This window comes from Ambystoma mexicanum, chromosome 1p (genome assembly GCF_040938575.1).
Source record: "Ambystoma mexicanum isolate Mex_15411 chromosome 1p, UKY_AmexF1_1, whole genome shotgun sequence".
NCBI lineage: Eukaryota > Metazoa > Chordata > Amphibia > Caudata > Ambystomatidae > Ambystoma > Ambystoma mexicanum.
The window spans coordinates 1,279,366,779-1,279,377,423 of NC_090921.1; the positions used below are offsets into that span (position 1 = coordinate 1,279,366,779).

Consider the following 10,645-nt stretch of genomic DNA (forward strand, 5'->3'; position numbering starts at 1 on the left):
CAAAGGTAGGGAATCATAATAGAGTGAGAGTTAGTGGAAGAGAGTGGGGCACCAGTGTCTACATCTCAAGGAGTAAAATCTTCCAAAAGAATTCTTATCATTCAAGTTAGTCAATTGAAACCATGCATAGGATAAGACAATTTGGCAGGGCAAGATTTATTGATGTCCCATGTCATGTGACAGCCGCCCCTTTTGAAAAACCCTCCAGTAAATTCCCAGAGACATGAGGGGACTCTACGCCAGAAAGCAAAGAAGTAGCTGGTAACTACAGGCCAAACAAGCATGACTTTAGGGCTGGAACAATTCATGAGATCACAAATAAAGGAGTGTGGGATGTCCTCGCTAGTGGAGTATCGTAGACTGTAATATACTTAGAATTGTGAGAGGCCTTGGTTGTGGAATACCTTAGCTTGTTGCATACCTTGGATTGTGTGATAGTTTTTATTTTGTGATACATGAATGTGTGGCATACCTTGGTTTGTGTTACACCATAGGTTGTGGTATACTTTAGATTATCCAAATTGTCGTATGACTTGAATTGTGGATTTCCATGGATGGTGGGGATGCCTTGAATTTTTGATACCTTGGTTTGTTGGCGCCTTGGATTGTTGAATGACTGGAATTGTGGGTTGACTTGGAGTGTGAGACCATGAGTGCCAGACACATTTGGATTGTGAAATATGTTGGATTGGGACTTTGTTTAGTTCTGGAATATCATACATTGTGGGACATCTTGTGTCCAGTCTATACATAGATGAGAGGCAACATGGATAAACTGATAGAAGATGCTTTCAAAACACTAGATTTGTTGATATGGGATGACCAGTTATTTATTTATTTTTTACATGTATAAAGCGCACAAAGCGGCCATGGGGCATTGTGGCGCTGTTACAGCGGTGCTTACTTAGTTACAAGGAAAAAAGACATGAGCGCCTGTCTGTGGTTCTTAGTGACATTGAACTTAATGCCAGACAGGTTACATTGACAAAAAAACAGCGTAGTTACAGGCTCAAAGGTTCAGGTAGAAGACAGAATGCCCCAGTCCGATGGCAGGAGACCTTCCCTGGGATGGAGGAGTGAGTGGGCAGTAAGTACTGTGGTGAGCTAATTGAAGAGCTGAGTTTTGAGAGATTTGCGGAAAGCTAGGTCAGAGGTCTCATTTCGAAGGGTTGTGGGGAGGGATTTCCAGTGTTTGGGAGCAAGGAAGGTGAAGCTGGCACCTCCTGCACCATGAACACAGTTTACTTACTATTCTATTCTACATAAAATATTGATTCAGAAAGCATTCCTGGAGCGGCGTGATGCAATGTGCCAATGATGAAAATCAGGTTGGATTTGGGTGAGACAAGTAATGAGGGGGCCTTGGCTGATGACACAAGGGTTCACTTATGAAGTGTCTAGGTTTGAGGTCTTCCTGGGAATTAAATTCCCAGATCTAAGGTGTGCAAGTTTCTAGGTGGTTCACCTTAGACAAGCAGATTTAGCGCAAAAAGCAGAGGGGAAATAATAATAATTTTCCACTAATAATTACACTATGTGCTGTTTATTTGTTCAAGACAGTTTTTTAGACAAGTTGTTGAACCTTACAACTAACATCATCCAAGACAAAACTTTTATTCAGGGGGTGTATAGGCTTTCAACCAATAAACTATAGGATATAGAAGGGTTAAATGGTTTTGCTCAGGGAGATGAAGATGTTGCAGGAAAGTTATAGGTGACAAACTCTGCAGTGGTGTACAGAGACATACAATCATTCTTTAAGGTGAACTCATTTAAAGGGGTATTTCAGGACAGCTGAGATGAGAACAGCCAGACACAGTTCAAACGAGATCATATGGCATCTCCCTATTCATTTCCTCACAGCACAGATCGAGGGAGAGTACAGAAAATGGTATGTAAGTGGAAAGCATAGTGTTAGAAGAACACATTTCTTACCCCTGGTAATGTTCTTTCAACTGGATGTTCCTCCCACATATTCCTCATCTTTGATATATATTCGTAGGTCTGCTTGCAGCTTCATTAACTTTTTTCATAGTAGCGGGCACTGTGCGTTGTCGATTCGTGGCACTCGATGTCCTCCATCCTCGGCTTTGATGTCGACTCTGGTATAAGTAGTTCATGCAGCACCCGTCACCCCATTTTTTTTTCCTCCCTGTGCTCAGTCGTCTTGAAGGTATGACCCAGACATTGAAAGAGAAAGTTGTAAAATACGGAAATTCTCGTCAAGATAGAGGGGTAGGATGGGCGGGTGATGAGGAATACTTGGGAGTAGCATTCAGTAGAAAGAACATTACCAGTGATAAGTAATTTGTTCTTCAAATGGATTGTGCCCTCCCACGTATTCCTCATCTTTGATGGACTCTAATAGCAGTATTTTGAAGGAGGTGGGAAAAGTTAATTTATTGCTGATTAATGCTGTGAAGCACAGCCTGGCCGAACCTTGCCTCCTGACATGACAACAAATCCAGTCAATAATATTTGCTGAAATTGTGACCAGGTTGTAGCACTGCATATGTCCTGTACCAGCACCCCTCTCTGAAGAGCCGAAGAAATGGCCACCCCCTGGGTGAAATGCGCTCTCAAACCATCGGGCAGATCTTTGCCCGCCAAAGTATAGCATTCAGAAACGCATTAAAATTATCGAGCGAAAAATTGTTTGCTTGGTGACAGCTTGTCCCAATTTGTGACCTGAATAGCCCACAAAGAGCTTGCCATCTTGTCTGACTTTGGACATTCTAGAAATATAGAAGCTTAAGACCCTCTTTGGACCTAAACAATGCACCCTCTCTTTGTCCTTAGAGGGATGAGGAGGTGTTAAAAGGCAGGCAATACTATTATTTTTGCTAAATGGAATTACAATTCCGCTTTAGGTAGGAAAGGAGGATGTACCCTCAAAACCACCTTAACCTTTAAAAAGGGAGTGAAAGGTGGCTTAGATGAAAGAGCCTGAAGCTCACTCACTCTGTGGGCCAATTTAATTGCTGTTAGAAAGATCATTTTAAGAGTTAGCATTCTGATTAGACAAGAATATATGGGTTCAAAAGGAGCTCCCATTAAGCACTTTAACACCAAATTCAAATCCCAGACTGGTACAATAAAAAGGGACCGGAGGAAAGAAATGTATCAGTCATTTCAAAAACTGAATTAGTACAGGGTTTCTGAAATAGGAACCCTGATCAGGTGAGCGCTTAAAAATCGAAATCGCTGCAAGATAGCCCTTAATCATGGAGACCTGAAGCCCTTGATGGGCCAGATGTATTAGAAATGACAACACAGATGGAGTGTTTCATGTGAAAGAATCAGTATTCTTATCCCTGCAAAATCTGCAAAACGTGTTCCAACAGCAGCAGTACAGAGACTTCGTTGCTGGCCTTCTGGCCGAAAGAAACACCTGTTACATCTTCCAGGAGGTCCCAATACCACCCTCTCAGAAACCAGGCTTGAAGGTTCAGAGTACTGATTTCTGGGTGAAGAATGCAATCTCCCTCTTGCAAGAGCAGATCCTCTCTTTGGGGAAGATGAATTGGAAGGCAGATGGCCATCTCCAGAAGTTCTGGGTACCACGTTCTCCTGGCCCAATCCGGAGCAATAAGGATCAGCGATTTCCTGAACTGCCTCAACCTCCTGATGACATGCGGAATGATGGGGACTGGTAGGAATGTGTACAGGAGTGGAAATTCCCAGTCCACTATCAACGCGTGCCCTAGAGCTCCTCTCTGAGGAGATTCCCTAGAGCAGAAAAGGTTGCATTTCCTGTTGACACTGGCCATAAACAGATCCACCTGAGGGGTTTCCCAATGGGCAAAGATCTCTAGGACTTCCTGAGGTAACTCCCACTCGTGGGAGACAATGCTCTGCCTGCTCCGAGCGTCCACTGCGTCCGCTGCGTCCGCTGCTGTATTTTCTTCTCTATCTAGGTTTATTGTCGGCAGAGAGATCCCTTCTTGTGGTGCCCAACACCAGAGCTGCATTGCCTCTCTGCACAGTGGCAGTGGCCCCACGCCTCCTCCCTTGTTGAGGTAATACATGGCCATTTTGTTGTCCGTCATTATCAGAGCAGTCTTTGCCCGTATAGAAGGCAGAAAAGCCATCAACGCTAGCCTGATTGCTCTCAGGTCTAAAATGTTTATGTGAAGTTTGGACTCAGACCGATACCAATGACTGCTGATTGACAGGTCATTCTTATGGGCTCTCCACCCTCTGAGAGAGGCTTCTGTCACAACCGTTATCTCCGCCCATGGTTGCCAAAAAGCTTCTCCTTTCATCACGTTCTTCCGACAGGCCCACTGTGCTACCTTGTTCGGGACCTCAAGAAGGTCCATTCTGCCGAAGAACTGTGACCAGTGGGGTCTAAGCGCCCATTGAAAGGACCTCATTCTCAAATGGGAAACTGGGCACTCTGAAATGTTTGGACCTTCTGCAGATGTTGAGCCCTTAACTCGGGGTGAGGCTTTCCCAGAGGATGAGTCACAACCGCTCCAATAAACTGAAGCTTCTGAGAGGGTGTCAAGTGGGACTTCCTGAAATTCAGGGAGAAGCCCAGCCTGTGAAGGAAGTGGCAAGTATAGCTGAGATGATCTTGAGCATGCTCGGAGGAGCAAGCCATGGTCAGCATTCGACCAGGTAGGGGTAGATGTGAATCCCTCCCCTCCTTAGACTTGTTGCCACTGCCACCATCAGTTTGGTGAAGACCCTTCGGGCGGTTGTGAGCCCGAAAGGCAGAACTCAAAATTGAAAATGAGAACCGCCAATTGCGAACCTGAGGTACTTTCTGTGCTTAGCATGAATTGGCACATGAAAGTAAGAATTCTGAAGGTTCAAGGACCCCAATCAATCCTGGAGTCAAAGGGCCTGAAGAATATTTGCAAGAGTAATCATGTTGAACTTGTCCTTCCTGAAGAACTTGTTCAAGCATCTCAAGTCAAGGAAGGGTTGCAGTCCTCTGTCCTTCTTGGGGATTACAAAAATAAAGAGATTACCAACCTTCCTTCCTCTCTGCTACAGGTACTGACTCTATCACACCTTTCTCCAACAGGATGAGAATCTCCTGGGGGTCTTTTTAGGAAAGGGAGGCAGTAGGCGTGAGCCACTGTCTGCAGTACCCAAGCATCAGAGGTTATGGACCACCAACTCTCCAAATGCTGAGAGAGCCTGCCCCCCACCACAGTCCTGTGAACCAAGGACTTAAAGGGGTTGTTGCTGAGGTAGAGGGCAAAGAAGCAGAGGCTGAGAGGGGAGCTTTACCTCCTCGTCCTCGCAGCCCACAAGGTGCCCTTCTTTGTCCCCTCTCTGCAAACTGGCCTCTTTCTCCTGCAAATGAGGAATAACAACAAAAGGGCCTGCCCCTTCAACTGCAAGAAGACCTCTGCAATTGTTGAGTCTGGCATATCACTGCTCCCAGTGACTTAGCTGCCTCCTTGGATGCATGTAATTTCTCGCTCTTGTCAATCTTGGAACCGAAGAGCCTGGAGCCATCAAATGGCATGTCCAAAAGTCTAAACTGCGCAACCAGACTTGAGAGACGGCCATCCTTACCGTCTTGTACCAGATTGTGAAACCTTTCTCTCTCCTCCCCTTCAGGGATATGCTCCGCTACCAAAGCCATTACATCCCACAAGGACAGTGTGTACTTGGACAGAGCACAAGTAGCATTAATGGCCTTCATGCCCATGCTGCCTGCAGAGAACACCCTTTTTCCTAAAGCGTAAAACCTTTTATCATCCCTATCTGGGGATAGTCTGGTAGTGGCTACCTGAACCACTAAGCTCTCAGGTGTGGCATGTTTAGACAGAACACTTGGATTAATAGAAGATCTGTATTTCCTTGCCAAACTTGTTAACAGTTTGTGTAGTATCTGGTTTTAACCATTTCTCTGGTACCCTGTTACTCACCAAATCACTGGCCGGGGCTTTGGGAGTCGTACCTCAAGGTTTGCCGGAAGGAACAGTGAAGAACAGAGATCCATTAGGACGTGAACCGTGAGCCGGGTTCTCAACTTGAGGGAACTCTTTTCTATGATACGCCCCTCTGCTGGAACTATTGCACAGACAGAAGGGTATATTAAATAAAAGAGCTGGGAAAAAGCACACCGCCAAAACCCAGGCTGTAAAGAACGTAAACAACAGGTTAAACAAGGCAGGCAGCGAAAGGTACTTTCTATCTCCTGACCCTCCCTGTGTAGTACCTTGGTTAACTTGGCAAGGCTTGGAGGAGTATGGTCCTAAGGGAGAACCAACAACAGAATGACCCCCTTTATACTAGGAGAAAAGAGTTAGATAAGGTAAAGAGTGTAGGCAAGCTTTCCACTGTAGGGATAGAGATGAGTCTCTGACTGGCTAGTTAGTCCAGCAACAACGGCGGGCAGAAAATAACAAACAGGTATGTTAGTACAGGAGGATACCCCAGGCGACACGAGTGTCGCACTAGATCCGGGTTGGTGCACTAGGTCTGCAGAGCGTTCTGAGTGCACGTGATGTTGTGATGTAGCGAGGTGGTATGTGGCAGTAAATGTCTCTTTCGTGGAGTCTTGGAGACTAGTATGGCTGGGTATAGAATGTCCGGGCAGAGTAGACTGGCAATAGATGACAGTGTGGATATGCGCAAAGAAGCAAGGAGTATGTGAACCACAGAATGGCAAAGAACTTGGGAGTTCTTAAGAAACAATGGCGTGGTACAATGTAGGGCTTACCAGGTACCTGGAAGAGGTGGGGTAATCTGTGAAACAGCCCAAGGTTGGCAACAGTAAGTATTGTAGAAGCAGAACGTAGGGCAGAGGAATCCGGGAGTCAGGCAGCAGTAAGGACCAGAGACTTCGAAAGACGTAAGGCAATGGGAGTCCAATTAGCAGTCCGACTGGGCAACAGCGGTTCACAACGATACAGGGCGTAAGGCAAAGGATTCCAATAACATAGCAGTAGTCGTACCAGAGGAATAAATTAATACAGTAAAGGTGATGTAAACACTACAAATAGAAGCATCGATTGCAGGAAGGATGCTGTAATTTAACGTCCCTCGCGAGGCGGAGCTTGTGAGGCCGAGTCGCGGGCGAAGTCATATGATGCGCCATGTGATGCACCGTTCATGGAATCACCATGGGAACGGATGCTGTGGTGCATCGCCGTGACAGCCGCCAATGCTGCCAGAAAGGAGCAGCCAGGTGACGGGGTGAAAGGAAAGTATGCACACAGGCATGTGGATTCCGGGGGACCCCGGACGTAACACACCCTGGTTCTTAATGCTGCATGAAATGGCAACACATGCTACCTTCGACAGCCTCTGTCAAGGATATCTGTGAGATCAACCTTTTCCAAGACTGCCTCTGGCATTCCCCAGCCCAGATATTTTGAGACTGTTTCACGGCGAAGTGTCCAAGCCACTAGCATCTCGCATAGTGTCCACAAGATCTTGCATTTTGGAATCCTCTGATATTAATTCTTGAGGCACATTAGGAGTGCCGTACTCCAAGCCAAAAGACACATCTCCCTCTTCCTCCTGTACCTCACAAATTCACCCCATGGTTCTGAAGAAGTCTTGTCTTGGTAAATGATTGAATAACTTCGAAGAATCCTTCAAAGATTTTGAGGACATTGATGGTGTTGAAGGCACCGGGAGTGTTAATGGTTTTCAACGGTTCCTTGTGATAGCCTCGACATCCAAAGCATCGAATGCAAAAGCCTCGAAAAAAATGCATCGAAAAAATGCATTTATTTTTCTTTTTTTTTAATGGGTGGTCCCCCCATCCCGTTTTTTTACCCCTTAAAACCCATTTCAATAAAAAAAAACCTTTACCTACAAAAAACATTTTTTCGAGGCTTTTGCATTCAATGCTTTTGCATTCAATGCTTTGTATTTGAGGGAATCACTGGATACTGTTTTCCGACCTTACAGACCTTGACGGACCTGGTGTCTGCTCTTTCAAAGTAGTCAAGGAGGAACGTTTTGGCTTCACTCAATGAGGAGCCGAAGCCTCCTTCGGCAGAAGTAGAGGAGACTTGCTGCCTGGGCTTTTTGGCATGCGAGTAGTGGTCTCTGAAGACCTTACTAGATGTAGTGGGGTCTGCAGCCTTCTTGGGTACTTCAGAAGGGGCAGTTGGAGTCGCCTGCTTAAACACATTCAGCATCTGGAGACGAAAATTCTCCCAGTCAGCTCGAGGTAACGACTTGCTGGGAAAGCGTATCTGCTTTTTGTCAGGTGAGGAACCTGTCAAAGACGATCGCGAGCAATGTCGCAATTTCTTCTATTTTTTTATGGAATGTGGACGAATGATGAGATCTTGATCGCGAGCCCTTATGTTTAGAGTGTTTCTTCTCAGGGAAAATCTCAATGTATTCGATGGACGACCCCCTTTTGGAAGCGGTTAATAAAGGAGATTTAGAAAGGGGCCTATTTGCCACAAGCTTCCCCTTCCTCTCCATCAAGACCTTCACTGTCATCGACTGACAAGAAACGCAGTCATCAGTTTTATGGTCGACTCCCAAACGTCAAGGGCAGATCCAATGTGGGTCCGTAATGGACATTTTCGCTCCAGGCGATGAACTGTCCGAAATGTGCTGGGCATGCGGAATAACAGAACTGAGGCAACGTGCGCCACGTCATGGCCGAGGATACGGCAGAGGCCATCGAGGGCCACGAGTCAACGATACATGGCGCCCGCTACTATGAAAACAGTTTCAGAGCAGACCTATGATTATATATCAAAGATGAGGAATCCGTGGGAGGACACAATCCATTTGAATACCCTTTTTGAAATGGAGATGGTGAAAATGTAGACATTCAAAGAAATCTGTTTGGTCGAACAAAGAGTGTATTTCGAAATTACAATTATTGGATCCAGCATTGGCTGCACAACACACATATGAAGAAGTATTATCTGTGAAAATATCACAGAAATAGGTTTACCTGTTATTTCTGTGACACTATAATGCACCACAAACATTCTATAGATAATCCCATGGGTGAAACTCTTTATTCCAGAGAAGTGTCTAAAGGGGATTAACAGTGATGTTTGAAAAAGATGAGGTATGAGTTTACGATTCAGCTGTTCCATGCTCTCTTCACAAGGCACCTGGTGACCGCAGTGCCCTGCAGTAGTAGCAGCAGCAGCTGAAGAAGCAGAGACATTTCTTATGTAAAAGTGCTGAACGACCATCAACACGTTCCAAAAAATGGACACTATGGTCAGGCTGATTAGAGAACTTGACATATGCTTTCACGTGCAAAACCCAACACTGACTCAAAGTACTAACATAGTCATGCAAATGTAGACACGGAAACTTACCAGTGGATTGGTAGGGCAGGAGACACCTTGTGTAACAAAAGTTTTGCACATCCAGTAGAATCATGGTAGGTAAATCTCGGGATACCCATATGAGAGAGCCGGGATCAGGAGACAGAGGGGATCAGCAGATTGACCTAGTATTGCCGTGCTGGAGGTGGCAGATGCAATATCAGGCTTTAAAATGGCTTACAAAAGGCACGTTAACGCTTAGCAGTGGGGCCAGAAGGAAAGCTTAACACCAAGAAGAATATGTGTTTTCAGAAGGCTGGAAAATGAGCAGTGTGCAGTGTTGTCCCATCAGAATCCCTAAGCCACCTGTGCTAAAGAGGTACGGCTGGTGCAGCTGTTGCCTCTTTCATTGCTTCCATTCCAGGCCGGTTTCACCTCGTTGTGTCTCAAAGCATTTGACATATTCCACCCCTTCTGAGAGAGAGAGTGTGTGTGATAGAGAGGGAGAGAGAGAGAGTTTGTGAGAGACATTTCCCTAACCCCACACTTCAATCAAGTGCAGCTCATAATTCAACTTTTGTGTTTGTTTTTTCTTTTCGTTTGATGTCATCGATGTGAAGGTTGTGAAAAGTCTCGGAGCCTGAGCAGCCTAGCTGGCGGGAATGTCCTGCATCTGTCTCCTCTCACCACTCCCTTCGGGTCTCCGTGTGCAGTGAGACGCTCGCGTTCCCCCATCATCCCCCCCATCTTATAGCATGGACTCTTCTGATCCGGCACCGACAGAGCGAGCGAGTGAGGGCCAGGCCTGGCCTACAGACCCTCACGGGGGAGGGTGTGCCAGCACAGACACTGCTACTCCGTTCAATCCTCTTTTTAAGCGGTTGACAAATATATTATACATAAAATTATATGCAGACATATTTTAAAAAAAAAACAAGAACACGTTTGGCTTTAAAAGAAAAACTATTTTGCACTTTGATGGAAAGAAAAGATCTCCACTCATCCTTGGGCCTTGCTGAATCCACCAATCCCCAGAGAGCTGAGGAGAGAGAGAGACCTGATTGGACAATGTTCCTCTAATGAGAGGAAGTAAGGCACTCCAGGGGGCCTTGGGAGTTTTTAAAAGTGTCTCTTTCGTCTTTATTTTTCTTTTCAATATATATATATATATATATATATATATATATATATATATATATATATATGTGTGTGTGTGTGTGTGTATACTGCTCCCTTCTGCAACTTTTAAACCACCCTTTCATGCCACTATAAAAAAAAGATGCCAAAAGGATTGGGAAAGAAAGGACATGCAAAGAAAATAGTATTGACTTAAAAATTCCATTTGGGGTGGTGTATCTCTGACCAGCATAAGAATTGTGGTACATTCTTAATCCTTTTTGGTGTTTCTGCCTCATTTT

At 45.3% G+C, this 10,645-nt stretch overlaps 1 protein-coding gene across 4 annotated transcripts in view; it reads left to right on the forward strand.

Annotated features, from left to right (window-relative positions):
• The window catches only part of LOC138452892 (voltage-gated potassium channel KCNC1-like), a 1,227,882-nt gene that overhangs the window by 1,197,148 nt on the left and 20,089 nt on the right, over window positions 1–10,645 (forward strand). For 2 of the 4 annotated variants that reach the window (XR_011260324.1, XM_069605239.1), the window contains one exon: window positions 9,848–10,352. The exons of the other annotated variants lie outside the window; for them this stretch is intronic. The gene's annotated coding sequence lies outside the window, so the exon portion shown is untranslated. Of the gene's footprint in view, window positions 1–9,847; window positions 10,353–10,645 lie in introns of those variants that run through there. 4 annotated transcript variants of the gene reach the window in all.